General features: G+C 49.1%; 1 protein-coding gene across 3 annotated transcripts in view; it reads left to right on the forward strand.

Moving 5' to 3' along the window:
- Positions 1-14,751, forward strand: part of TMEM74 (transmembrane protein 74) — a 214,926-nt gene that overhangs the window by 80,365 nt on the left and 119,810 nt on the right. The window contains exon 1 of one of the 3 annotated variants that reach the window (XM_063925104.1): positions 14,018-14,126. The exons of the other annotated variants lie outside the window; for them this stretch is intronic. The gene's annotated coding sequence lies outside the window, so the exon portion shown is untranslated. Of the gene's footprint in view, positions 1-14,017; positions 14,127-14,751 lie in introns of those variants that run through there. 3 annotated transcript variants of the gene reach the window in all.

Consider the following 14,751-nt stretch of genomic DNA (forward strand, 5'->3'; position numbering starts at 1 on the left):
CTGGCTGCATTTTAGACGGCTGGCATCGTGCGCTAACCCATTTGGTGAGTCTTGCCCCTTTTATGTATGGCAGGTTATACGTCCGACATGGAGGGATTATCTCACAGTTCGCTGGCCCCGGCAACTTATGCGGTTTATCTGTCCGCGTTGGAGCAGTGGAGCCAATTTTTGATCCGCAGGGGTGGTGGAGGTAAAAGTCATCTTTCCTTACTTATGGCCTTTGTTTGGGATTTGTACGCGTTGGGTAATTCCAGGGCATATGTCGTTAGGTTACTGTGGGTATATCGTATTTCCTTAGTTTCCGAGGGGAACAGGATATTACCAAGTCGTTTTTTCTGTCGAGAGTCCTTAAGGGTTGGACGCGTTCCACCCCCACCCCTCCGGATTTACGATTGCCCATCGACGGCCCCATGCTTTTTCGATTATTGTGGACATTATCAGTAGTTTGCGCTTCGCGTTTTGAGGTTGCACTGTTCAAGTTGTCTTTGAACAACGTGGCGTTCCACGGGGGCGATCAGGGTGGGTGAATTGGTTGCCTCTACGAGGTGGTCAGTTTCGCCTTTGCTGACATCACGTGGTGATTCACGAAGATGCTCTGTGGTGTCGGGTGCAGCGGTCCAAGACAGATCCGGTTGGAAGAGGACATTGGGTCTCCATTGTCATGACTGTGGGTTTTTTGAACCCGGTGTTAGTGAAGTCTGTGCGGGTGACTGGAGGACTATGTGATTATTAGGCTGGTCTGTAGGAATCAGTGAGAAGAAGGAGAAATCCCTGACTGGGGATCAAACCCGGGCCTCTGCAGAGGAAGCTGTATCCTGACCACTGGATCACCAGGGACTTGGTGTTGATAGCAGGATGATGAATGTATTGGTGAGATTGAACTGGATATAGTGTCACAGGAGTAGGTGCTTATGTACTCAAGGTTACTGGCGAGATAGTAAGCCGGACTGGTTACTGGTGAGACTGAGAACCGGGCTGGTTGCCGGTGAGACTGGGACACAACTGTAATCCGGGCTGGTACTGGATTTAACTGGAAATGCAACTGAAAGTAGAACGATGACTGTGGCTGTGACTTTAGGACAAGGCTGAAGAACACTGAGGCTGTGGTTTTAAGATGAAACTGTAGAATACTGCAGCTGTGTCTTTAAGATGAGACTATGGAATACTGCAACTGTGACTTTAAGATGGAACTGTAGAATACTGCAGCTGTGTCTTTAAAATGAGACTATGGAATACTGCAACTGTGACTTTAAGATGAAACTGTAGAAATACTGGATATCAATGGTAACACAACTGTAATCCAGACTGGGTAGCAAAGGAGCAGAGTTTTACAGGAACCGAAGTACAAGTTTTACCTTTAGGGAGCTCAGCTTCTAAGCTCACACAGAGCTGTGTGTGACACAAGGAACTGGCAGAGTTTCCAACTCAAGTCTCCTGACTTTTTACTTCCTGGTCCTTGGTGATTGGTGAGCAGTGTCAGGTGATTCAGAGAGTCTCAGGCTGGCACAGGATTGGACAGCTCTGGATCAGATGAACAGTCACTGTCATGTGAGTACTCTAGACTAGGCTGTGATGTGGAGTGAGGCCTAGCAGGCCGAAAGAACACTGAAGCCTGAACTTCTGCAAACAGAAGATAATGGCTTTTAGGCCTAAACTTTAGATTGCTGAATTCAGACTCACACAGAAGATTAATCACCACAGGTGGAGCTCGTTAACTCTTACCTTCCAGGCAGAGAACTCAGGACTCAGGAAACTCACGGTATTGGCAAGCTGTTTATCCCAGTGAGCAGAAAGATGCAGGATCCAGGACAGAGATGGCAGAGGTAAGTCACCAATATGAGAACTACAGTGAGGATCGTGACATCCATGGGTCAATGCTCGGATCGCAGGATTTGTCCTGTTACCTTGGTGGAGGCTTATGGGGGCTTGCATCCGGATTTGATCAGTTATTGGCTAATTCATGCTGATGGGTCTCCTTTGACCCGTTATCAATTTGGGTTTGTCTTGAAGTGCTGCATCTTCCATTTGGGTCTATCTCCGGGTGTTTATGGCACTCATTCCTTCCGTATCGGTGCTGCTATGGCTGCCGCCATGGCAGGGTGGTCCATAAGCGATATCCGGGTGCTGAGCAGGTGGAGGTCTGGGGTATTTCATAGATACATCAGACGTTGACCGGTCGGCCACCATAAGGTTTTAATCACGGTTTCTGCCGGCTGATGGGAGTTTGCGTTTTTTGCCTTAAGTCAAGTTAGGAGACCCGTGCTTCAACCATCCCTGTCCCTTCCTCTGGTCAGGTTAGGTGTGTTAGGCTGTGGATTTGTTGGGCTATCCGTTGTTCCTCAATGTACATCTTGGAGGCAACGATTTGACATCCAGGACATCTCTGAACCTGAGATGCGATATTAGGCGGCAATTGCTGGACTTGATTGCAGAATGGTCTTTCTGCAGAATCTAGTGGTTGGACATTATCCCGCGTTTGATCTGGCATGGGGCTGAGAGATCGGGTGCCATAGAACGGTGAACGCGGTTGTGGGCCACGCTGTGTTGGCTTCTGGTGGTCATTTCACACCCAAACATATCTTATAGAGATCATGCTCTGTTCCAGGGTGATGGTGTGTATCTCTTGGATGAGGGTATGTATAGGTTTGTGGATGACATTTTTAGTGGTATTCGGTTGGTTTAGGGCTGGTTAGAGTAGGGATTTAGAGTATGGTGGCGGTGCAGGTTTTTAGGTTAAACCTTCGAGTTGACCGGTCTCAGAACGGCTTACGTGTAATTCTTGATAGGATAGGTAAATTTTCCCCGGAGGGCAGTTCAGTCAGGGAGGAGTCTGGGCATGGTGGGCCCTCCTTTCTCCTTCTACATGGCTGAACTGCTGCCTCAAGTCGATGCTGATGTGGGCAGATGGCCTCATCAGTTTGTGGTGTTGTCCCCGCAAGGCTTGGGCGGTTGGCCCTGCCTTGGCGAGTCAGATGGGCAAGTGAGGTGGCAGTTGGCTCGTCCTTCCTGTCGGGCAGTTGGCCCTGGTTCTTACAGTTAATGTTAAGGTTTGCTTACGCTAGGCCGTTCTTATCCTGCCACCATACTTTAGCTTAAACTTAAATAGTTAGTTTGAACCCTTTCAATACAAAGCTGACCCTATTTCACCGCAATTACAGTGGTCCGTGTATTTATTTAGATAGGTGGGTGTGCATGGAGTGTGAGTTCATCGGCCGTGGAGAGTTTATGTGAACTGACGGATTCAATTACATATTTATCAGGCAGAACCTCCTGTAGATGCTTTCTGGTGAATTCAATTGACCAATCTTTGTTTTTTGTTTGATTACTCAGTATTCTGAAGTATCAGGTATGTTTCCCTTTACCTATTTTGCCTATCTGTATATGTACAATGTTATGGAAATATTAAGAGGTGTGATATCTTTTTGATAGTTTTTTTCTATAAAACTCATCTTATGAACAATTGTCCATGACACCACCTTAGATTCTTATACCAATACTGTGATTGAAGGTATGTGCCTTATGTACTGTATAACAACCTGATTTTTCAGTTAATTATTGATCTTATTCTTATGTTTTTCTTTCTCCTTCTATCTACTCCACCTACTTAACCTTTTAATAACTGGTTGTATATTGTACATTTGGTTTTGAATCAATGCTTTATTATATTGTTTGAAAGTTTTATGGCATATACCATGTATTTAGGAGCTTATTTTGTTTATTGTGCTGTTGCAGCTATACCCCTGATGAAGTCTCTGTGAGAGACGAAACGCGCTGGGTTGTAAAAAGTACAGTTGTGACTCCCAGATCTTCTTTACAAGAGATCAGGGAGAAGGATATTCGGTTGTAACACAGAGTAAATGTTATTATTTTGATCATATACATGGTCTTTTATATACTAAAAAGGACGTTTTTAATAAATGTATGAAATTGGAACATTGTACAAATTTTTTTATATTTGTCTATGTCCTAAATTTCACTTAAGATCACAATAGCAATCTGTTGGGGAGTCAACACACACCTCCTTTGGCGCTGTTTCACTACCACATTGTCTCATTTTCCTTTCTAGTTCTGTCTAATAGGCCCTACACACTTGGCGATATTCTGAAAGATATGAACGATCTCGTTCATAAATGAACGAGAACTCGTTCATATCTTTCAGTGTGGAGACTTAAGCGATGAACGATGCGCGTCCCCGCGCTCGTTCATCGCTGGTCTCCCGTCGGCTGTGCATGCAGGCCAATATGGACGTTCTCGTCCATATTTGCCTGCACTTCAATGCAGCCGGGTGACGGGGGGAGTGAAGAAACTTCACTCCCCCCGTCACTGCCCCCCCGCTGCCGGGTCGCTCGTCTGCCGTATCGGCCGTCGGGCACCTCGGCGGCACATCGCCAAGTGAGTAGGGCCCATAACAGAGAACTAAGTGAAAATAGCAGCCTACCCTGTCCATATAAGCGCAGAATTGAGTATTGTATTATATACTAGCTGGAGTACTCAGCGTTGCCTGGGATTTTAAGAATGTCTGTTTACAAAAATAAATGTAAATATTAAACACACAGTATAAATAACATTGTAGATAGCTGAATATCCGTGCTTCGCTACGGGATGAGGATGGTAAATTAGAATGATAGTTGTTTGTTAATTTACATTGGTTGGAGATCTAGTATATAGGCATATCTTGCTTCCCAGATGCACTTTGAGTAGTAGCCGGACCCCTTTTCGGTCCCCCAAGGGACCCTGCTCTTCCCACTATACAACTCTCAGTCTGTGGCTTCCTGCTGCCTCCATTCCCCTCCTCACATCATGTCAGTGCCCCTGTGAAATTATCGATTTATTTACAGTTTCTTATGTAGCACAGCACATTATGTATCTCCTGATATACTCTGTGCTGCTGGGGGACCGTGCTACTTCCACTATATAACTCTCAGTGTGTGGGTTCGTGCTACCTCCATTCCCCTCCTCACATCATGTCACTGCCCCTGTCACATGCAGCCCTGTCATCACTGACATACCATGCATGTCCTGATATAGTCTGTGCTGCTGGCCCACCCATAGGGGTGCTAGTGGTGAGTTACCCCCACAGTGTTTGTTCCCAGAGTGTAAGTAATATGTGTAGCAAGTTTGGTGTTAATTGCTCCAGGCATTCCAGAGTTATGCTGTCTGCTGAAATACTCTGTGCTGCTGCCTCACCGCTAGGGGTGCTAGGGGTGTCTTACCCCCACAGTGTTTGTTCCCAGCTTGTAAGTCATATGTGTACCAAGTTTGTTGTAAATTGGTCTAGGCATTCCAGAGGTATGCTGTCTGCTGAAATACTCTGTGCTGCTGTTCCACCGCTAGGGGTGTCTGACCCCCACAGTGTTTGTTTCCCGAGTGTAAGTCATATGTGTACCAAGTTTGATGTAAATTGGTGTAGCCAATTGGGACTTATGCTGTCTCCTGAAATACTCTGTGCTGCTGTCCCACCCCAAGGGGTGCTTGGGGAGTCTGACTCCCACTGAGTTTGTTCACAGATTGTAAGTCAGATGTGTACCAAGTTTGTTGTAAATTGCTGAAGGCATTCCAGAGTTATGCTGTCTGCTGAAATACTCTGTGCTGCTGTCCCACCGCTAGGGGTGTCTTCCTCCCACAGTGTTTGTTGCCAGATTGTAAGGCATACGTGTACCAATTTTTGAGTACATTGCTCCAGCAATTCCGGAGTTATGGTGTCTACTGATATACTCTGTGCTGCTGTCTCCCCCCTAGGGGTGCTAGGGATTCCTAATTGTTTTAGTTGCCTCCGCCGTGTTTTATTACGCTTGTCTGTAAAATTTCATGATCTTCGCTTGTAAACTGTGGATTTGTATAGAAAGACAGACAGAAGGACAGACAAATTTTCATTTTTTTATTATATATATATATATTGTGGTGAGACAGGGTAAAGGGCGCTACACACTCGGCGACCTGTAGCTGAGGTGCCTGGCGGGCGATATGGCAGACGGGCGACCCAATGCAGGTGCGGGTGACGAAGGGAGTGAAAGTTTTTTTCACTACCCACATCACCCGGCCCCATTCCCGAACATGCAGGTCGTCCATATCGACCTGCATGTTCAAACGACGGGGCACCAATGATGAACAAGCGCGGTGACGCGCATTGTTCATCGTTGAAGCATACACACGATTTATCGTTCATTTATGAATGATATCGTTCATATTTTTCAGAGAAATCGACCAGTGTGTACTGTAGGGCCCTTTAGTTTCACCAGGGAATGCAGTATTTCCCTGGTCACAACTTCCCTGTAGAGGGATAAAGAAAAGCCGTCTAGCCTCAGAGAAAGTGCTTTGCAGCCAGGTAAAAGAACCTCGTTCAGTGCAAAGCCCGGATAGGGGCTCTGAGGTGTGCTTGAGGGAGAGAAGGGTGGGCTCTCAACCACACAGCTCTGGTCCAGGTTTTCGGATCTTCCCAGCCACAACTGGGAATTGGTCTAATTGTATTGGCAAGGATTTAAACCCTTCTAAGTTAACTGCTCAACGCACTGGTGCCGATAAGCGGCCAGCGAGCAGGGAACGTTTCCCCTAGTGCTAGGGACTTGGACCATCAGTGCCCAGAGGCACTGAGAAACCATGCATACGGTCCGTGTATGGGAAAATGTATTTCTTTTGTTTGGTGTGAAGTTTGTTTGTTGCCTGTATGTAATTAAATTGCACGAACTCTGTATACTGCCTGCTGTGTCTTGACTTTACGGCAATCTTGTTACTATATATATATATATATATATATATATATATATAAATATTCAATTCATGTGCAGGGTTGGACTGGCCCACAGGGGCCCTCCTCTAGGAATCTGGTGACATTCTGTGCTCTTTAATTATACACATTATACTGTACATATGTTACATTATACTGCACAGGACTATAGTGTATTTTCTACAGTGCATTCCTGTTATTAATCAATAATATTATCATGCATGGACTAGCAGTAATGTTAGCCAAGCCTCTGTGGTGGCTGGCCACACCCCTTCTGGAGGCCCTACCACTGCAATCCCCTGGTGGGCCCTTCATGCCACAGTCCGACACTGTTCATGTGTACCGTGCCATGTGATGTACAGTACCGTAGCAACTTTCTCTTTTCATTTGTGTCTATAACCACTGAGGAATTAGTTTTAAACATATATAAAGTTTCAGATGAAGCACAACGGAATTTGGCATGAAAAACATTGTGCCGGCTGCATTGTAGCACGTGGTTTACAGATTGAGACTCACTTGCAGACAGATGTACAATGGCCCTCATTCCGAGTTGTTCGCTCGCAAGCTGCTTTTAGCAGCTTTGCACACGCTAAGCCGCCGCCTACTGGGAGTGAATCTTAGCATAGTAAAATTGCGAACGAAAGATTAGCAGAATTGCGAATAGACACTTCTTAGCAGTTTCTGAGTAGCTCCAGACTTACTCGGCAACTGCGATCAGTTCAGTCAGTTTCGTTCCTGGATTGACGTCACAAGCACTCCCAGCGTTCGCCCAGACACTCCCCCGTTTCTTCAGACACTCCCGCGTTTTTCCCAGAAACGGCAGCGTTTTTTCACACACACCCATAAAACGTCCAGTTTCCGCCCAGAAACACCCACTTCCTGTCAATCACATTACGATCACCAGAACGAAGAAAAAACCTCGTAATGCCGTGAGTAAAATACCTAACTGCATAGCAAATTTACTTGGCGCAGTCGCACTGCGGACATTGCGCATGCGCGACTAATCGCTCCGTTGCGAAAAAAATAATAATGAGCGATCAACTCGGAATGACCACCAATATGATCAGTGCAGTCTTGTGAATTGGGTTTGTCACATCGCATTGCGACCTAGGCATAGAGAGCTATGGCGGGCCCAGGCATGGGTTCGGAGGGTGTGGCCTAATCGCAGGTGGCATGGCTATGCCCCCATATACAAATGATAGGGGGAAAAAGTATTTTCAGCATCGCTTTGCGTGCAGATTTGGGGGCGCTGTCATGCCCCTCAGCCAGGGCAAAATCCAGAGGGGGCGTGATCAGTGTGATTGCTCCCCCTTCCACCCCCCACACAGACATAAGAGACTAAGCTCAGGTAATTAGTATCCCTCCCTCTTGGCTGCAGTGATTGCGACTAATACACATATGTGAGAGTCGCACAGGACCTGGCACACCGAGATGGGCCGCCTGGCGCAACTGCGGCTATAGTACATGAGGACATATCTGTGTATATTATTATCCTTTATTTATATGACGCCACAAGGGATCCTCAGCGCCCAGTTACAGAGTACATAAACAAATAAGCAAAGCAGGAATACAGTGACATACACATCAAGACAATAGCTGCGTCAGCAGACGACACTGACATAAGCAGTGGCGTAACTAGAAATTTTTGTCCCCCAAGCCAAAAAAGTCTCTGGCGCCCCCTTCAATTAATAGCCACTAGTAAAGTGATGAATTTGCGGGCCGAAAAAGGGGAATGGCCTCGTTAAAATGGGTGTGGCTTCACTGAAAGGGGCGTGGTATTGCAGGAAAAGACTACCTTATACCTGCACACTGAGACATTGGCGACCACAGGAAAAATAATCCTGATTCATGCCCCTTACATTATTTGTCATTTTTCCTCCTTATAGTAATGCCCAGTATACATTATGCCACATACTGCAATGGCCCCTGGAGATTATGCCGCACACAATATGCCACACACAATAATGCCCCCGACACATTATGCCACACACCGTAATGCCCCCGACACATTAAGACACACACCGCAATGTCCGTTATACATTATACCACACAGGGGCGGATCCAGAAGAAAATGATAGGGGGGGCACCATGGAAGGGGCAAGTACATTTGCGTGCGGCTTCGGTGCATGTGAGGTGGCGCTTCTTATACAATGCCCACAGTTGTAGCGCTCATTATGCAATGTCCCCTGTACTGGTAGTGCCCGTTATATAGACCCCATAGTAGTGGTGCCCCTTATGCAATGCTCATATTGCCCCCAGTAGTAATGTTGCCTGTAGTAATGCCCCCCGTCATTAAGCGCCCTAGTAGTTATGCCCCCAGTGGTAATGCCCCTACAGTTATAACCCCAGTAGTTTACCTCCCCCTTTAGTTTAGCCTCCCAGTGGTAATGCCCCCCAGTAGTTTGCCTGCTTGTAGTTTAGCCACCAGTAGTAATGCCCCCTGTAGTTTGCCCCATTGTAGTTTAGCCCCCAGTAGTTTGGCCCCCCTGTAGTTTAGCCCCCAAGTAGTAATGCCCCTGTAGTTAAGCCGCCAGTAGTAATGCCCTCCAGTAGTATGCCCCCAGTAGTTAGCCCCCAAGTAGTAATGCCCCTGTAGTTATGCCGCCAGTAGTAATGCCCTCCTGTAGTATGCCCCCAGTAGTTAGCCCCTTTGTAGTTGGCCCCCAGTAATAATGTCCCCCAGTAGATGCCCCCAGTAATAATGTCCCCCAGTAGTTTGCCCCTAGTAGATGCCCCCCAGTAATAATGTCCTCAAGTAGTTTGCCCCCAGTAGATGCCCCCCAGTAATAATGTCCCCCAGTAGTTTGCCCCTAGTAGATGCCCCCCAGTAATAATGTCCTCAAGTAGTTTGCCCCCAGTAGATGCCCCCCAGTAATAATGTCCCCCAGTAGTTTGCCCCCAGTAGATGCCCCCCAGTAATAATGTCCTACAGTAGTTTGCCCCCAGTAGTAATGCCCCCTAGGAGTTTGCCCCCAATAGATGACCCCCCAGTAGTAACAGTGGCGTGCGGTGAGGTCAGTGGCTGGTGAGGCATGTCCGCTACCACCGCCACTATGGCCACTGCCAGTGCCCGCTACTGTACTGCCGCCCATGCCAGCTGCCAATGCCTGCTAGAGTCGCGGCATCGGACTGGGAATTAGCTGTCGGAGTTAATTCCCAGTCCGATGCCGCCGCTAATGCCAGCGAAGTCTGGGAAGCAGCAGCAGCCACGGCCGGTTAAGGAGAGCAGTGGAGGGTCTGCCTGGAAGTGGGATTACAGCTGCAGGCTGGTTAATAAAGACAATGGTAGTAATTGTCCCCCTCTCCTTATACCCCGGCACACATACAGTAATTACCCCCCCTCCTCTTATACCCCAACACACACAGTAATCACACACACACACACACACACACACACACACACACACACACACACACACACACACACACACAGTAATCACCCCCCTCCTCTTATACCCCAACACACACACACACACACACACACACACACACACACACACACACACACACACACACACAGTAATCACCCCCCCTCCCCTTATGCCCCAGCACATATTTAGTAATCACTGCCTTCTTATGCCCCAGCACATATTTAGTAATCACCCCCCATACCTCCCAACTTTCTTTACTTGTGGAGCGTTCCCGAAAAGGGGGCGTGGCCTATGAAAAGGGGCGATCGCGAGCCACGCCCCCGTTTTCGTCACTGAGGGGGCATGCCCAGCGCTCTGTGAGCCGCTGGCATGCTCCCTCTCCCTCTGACTCCACTGAATAGACGCTGTGCGCAAGCGATTGACAGAGCCTCCCAACTGACCCCCCCACCGCGGGACACTGTGGCCCGCGGGTGGGACAGCGGGACAAACCCCAAAAAACGGGACTGTCCTGCGAAAATCGGGACAGTTGGGAGGTATGCCCCCCCCCCCCTTTATGTCCCAGCACATATCTAATAATCACCCCCCCTTTATGCCCCAGCACATATCTAGTAATCACCCCCCCCTTATGCCCCAGCATATATCCAGTAACGACCCACCACCCCACCCCTCCCCTTTTCCCCTGGCACATATGGTGTAATTGATTGCCTGCCCTGCCCCCCCCCCCCCCCCCCATACCTTGGCACAGTGTGCACATCTCTGTGCTGAGCACTGCTGTGTACGGTCCATGTGCTGCCCTGCTATCTGAAACACAGAGCGCAGGGCAGTCTATGGTCTGTAGTACACAGCAGCGCTCAGCACGGACACGGGTGATGGCGGGACATGCGGATCTGTACAGCGGCTCTCTACAGCGGCGCGGACACGGACATGTGGAGGGGCGGAGGATGACGGCGTATGTTGTGCTGCAGCGCCCCTGACGCTGGCCCTTACCTGGAGCAATCCCGGCGGCAGTGAGAGCGGGACCCGGCAATCAGTTAGAGGTGAGCAGACAGGTGTTCTGGTGCAGGAGCCTCTCTAAGGGTGGAGGGTGGGCTGAACCCCAGGGGGGAGCTGTGATTCTGGTGCCCAATCATATCTGCCTCAGTGACAGGGGCGTGCTTTGATATGGGCTGCAAGCACGCCCCTGTCACTGAGGCACTCACACTAGTGCCGCTTACAGCGCTTTTTAAATGGGCTTTTTACTGCCCATCTCTTAGCCCCGCCCCCTGCCCGCCCCCCGCTTCCAGTCCTTTATAATTGTCCACAAGAGGCACCGCTCTCGGTGCCGCCTACACTAATTTAAACCTGTTTTTACAATGAATACAATAATATAAAGCATTTACTTATGACACAGAATGTGTCATAAGTATCTCTTTGTATTATTGTAATCATTAATGACAAGAGAGGCACTGCCTCCCCTGCCTCCCCTGACTGCACGTCCCTGAGTAGTAATGCCCCCAGTAGATGCCCCCCAGTAATAATGCCCCCAGTAGATGGCCCCCAGTAAAAATGGCCCCCAGTAGTAATGCCCCCAATAGATGACCCCCCAGTAGTAATGCCCCCAGTAGATGCCCCCCAGTAATAATGCCCCCAGTAGTTTGCCCCCAGTAGTAATGCCGCCCCCCAGTAGTAATGCTCCTTGTTGATGCCCCCCCAGTAGTAATGTCCCCAGTGAGCTGTGGGCAATGCTGCCCGATCCCCCCTTCTCGCTGCTGCTGGCGTTTAAAGTGAGCCGCGGGCAATGCTGCCCGACTCGCCATCCGTTGTTTAGTGAGCCGCGGGCAATGCTGCCTGTCCCCCCCACCCCCCTGCTGCTGCTGCCGCCACCGCACCACGGCGGCAGGGTTGCAGGGCGGGTCCCGGCACTTCTTACACGCTAGAGCTCAAGTATGACCTCTAGCATGTCTCCTCCATGGCGGCGGCCATTTTGGAAGGGACATTTAGCAGATTGACATGTGGACAGCTAGTCCGCATGTCAATCTGCTCTGAATCAGTGGTGGCGCCCCCGCAGCCCTGCGCCTCCAAGCCTCCGCAGTGGCTGCATGGGCAGTAGTTACGCCACTGGGCTGCTTAAACTTAGGTAAAATGCAGGCTTGAAGTCACAGAACCTGCGAAGGGGGGTGGCCTAACCAGTGGCGTCACAAGGAGGGTGCGGGGGTGCGGCCCGCTCCCGGGTGTCACCCGCCGAGGGGTGACACCAAAATGCCGGCTCCTGCTCAGTGACAGGAGCAGAGTGCTACACTGTTATATTATGTGCAGCACTCGGCTCCTGTCACTGTGTAGGAGCCAGCACTGCAGGGACAGCACCCCTGGGAGTCAGCCCTCACCTCCCACACCCCCCAGTGACAAAAAAAAAATGGGTGTTGGGATGTGAAGCCCCGCCCCCTCTTGCAAAGCCCCGCCCCCTTTCCGTGCCTTCAATGGGCTAAAAATGGGTGCAGCCCGCGAAGCCCTGTCCCTCTATTTAAGTCCCGCCCATTCCCACAAAGCCCCACCCCCTTTTCCCTCGCTGCCGCACCGGGTGCTACAGAGGTGAGTGACGCCTCTGGGCCTAACACATGTGATGTGGTGACATCATCGGCTGCTATCAGAGGATTATATTTTCCTCTGGAGCCTGGGATATTGTATTACAGGGAGTCGGGTGGGCCGGAGCCGCAAACCAGTGTGGTGACCCGAATACTGCCGCGTCTATGCTTATATTCTCTCGTACAGGAGCATTTATATCAGTAAAGGTGTTTTTATACTTTCCCATCATTGTGCGCTCTCTGTTTTCTTCCTATGTCTATATAGACTGTGCACCCTGTGGTAAGGATACTGGGCCTCATTCAGTAAGGATTGCAGATGATGCTAATTAGCAGAATTTGCAACCCTTTGGATCGCATGCTGGGGGGCCGCTCATCGCTGGTCAACGCCGCCCATCATGCTGACCGCCGCCTCCCCCCGTTCAACAAGCACAGATTGCGAGGGCATCGCAATTTCTGCTTGTTAGCAGAAACTGAGGAAGCCTCTTGCCGGCGCAGCTTGGCTGCACCAACAGGAGGCACACCGCCATGTTCTCGACAACGGTGGCTGCGTGTGACGTCACGCAGCCGCCGTGATTACGCCCCCAACGCTCCCCCGTTTGCCACCTCCGCTCCACCCAGCGATCGCCTCTGCCTGATTAACAGGCAGAGGCGATTGCATTTTCTGCGCTCCCCCCACCCAGAAAGTGCTGGCGCATGCACAGGACGGGCACTGCGCATGTGCCCGTGGGGATGATCGTAAAAATTTCCTTTGGACCGCGATTTGCGATCCAACCTGAATTAGCCCCTCTGGACGAAGCCGCAGTACTGTGACAGAGAAACTGATCCCCTTTCACACATGCCTCTAATATACCCGCATTTTTACCGTGCCTTTAAAAGCAAAGTTGCTGTGAGCTATAGCTATAGAAGTTTAACACTAATGTAATAGATATTTTTATTATAATTATTTTCAGCAATACAGTAGGACCTGCAGTATAGTGGGGTCCCTTGACGGGGGCTGCAGGCTTAAATGCATTGATCAATACGTGAACCAAAACTCCACTGATTATTATCGTTAGTTTACATAGTGAGCGCAGAGCGTCTGTGATTTCTATCTATCTATCTATCTATCTATCTATCTATCTATATCTGTCTATCTATCTATCTATCTATCTATCTATCTATCTATCTATCTATCTATCTATCTATCTATATCACATAAATGTACATTTTCCATGATTATACATTCTGCAAGGTAAATATTACAGTGATAAAACTTTGGCTCCCTCTCAGCATTTGCACCCTGCTGGTCTATTTCCAGCAAGCCAGGAGCAGAGCCTCCCCAGTAAAACTACAACTCCCAGCAGGCCTTGCACACAACCACTCCCCAGCCAAGCTCATCCACCTCGTTGTTAGACAGAGATGAGCGAGCAGAGCACAGGCAGCCTGGGCTACAACAAGTGCCTGTGCTCCTAGCAGCACATACCGGACAGGGTAAGTACTGGGGTGCCCCTGCCCTAATGCCTGCATGCCATGTATCACTGCCACCCCCATGCCATGCTGTTCTGTGTCTCCTGTACAGCAGGCACAGGGCATCAGTGCAATTGCTGCTGGGGTCAGTTCTGTTACTATATCTCTTTATGTTGTTACAGATTGTGTGACCCCCCTTCCCCATTATTATATGCAGGCTTTGCATTAAGTGATGAGTGTTTTAAACATGTGTTATATTTATCAAGACTTTCTAATAAGAATTATATCATGGAGTGGCTTTAATAATACAACTGTAATAGGGTTCATTCTACCTGCTACTTTGGGTCTTTTAATGGGTAAAAATATGTGTATTTGTGTATTAAAAATAAGAGAGGGTAAGCGCTCAGTGCATTTCGTGGGTGCAGATTTAATTAGAGACGCCTCCTGATCCTGGCTTTATTTCTGCTGCTGAGGCACCGATGTGTCTATTGGGATTATCACATTTCCTCAGCGGATCCTCAGACGTCCCTGGGCTGCACTAACCTGCTGTATCCATTCCTGTTTATCATCCGCTCACAGCGTGCCCCATTCTGTGCAATGCTTGTTCCCCGCTCTTCCCTCTGGTCTCTCTTCTGCTCAAATTCATTCC

This window comes from Pseudophryne corroboree, chromosome 5 (assembly GCF_028390025.1).
Source record: "Pseudophryne corroboree isolate aPseCor3 chromosome 5, aPseCor3.hap2, whole genome shotgun sequence".
NCBI lineage: Eukaryota > Metazoa > Chordata > Amphibia > Anura > Myobatrachidae > Pseudophryne > Pseudophryne corroboree.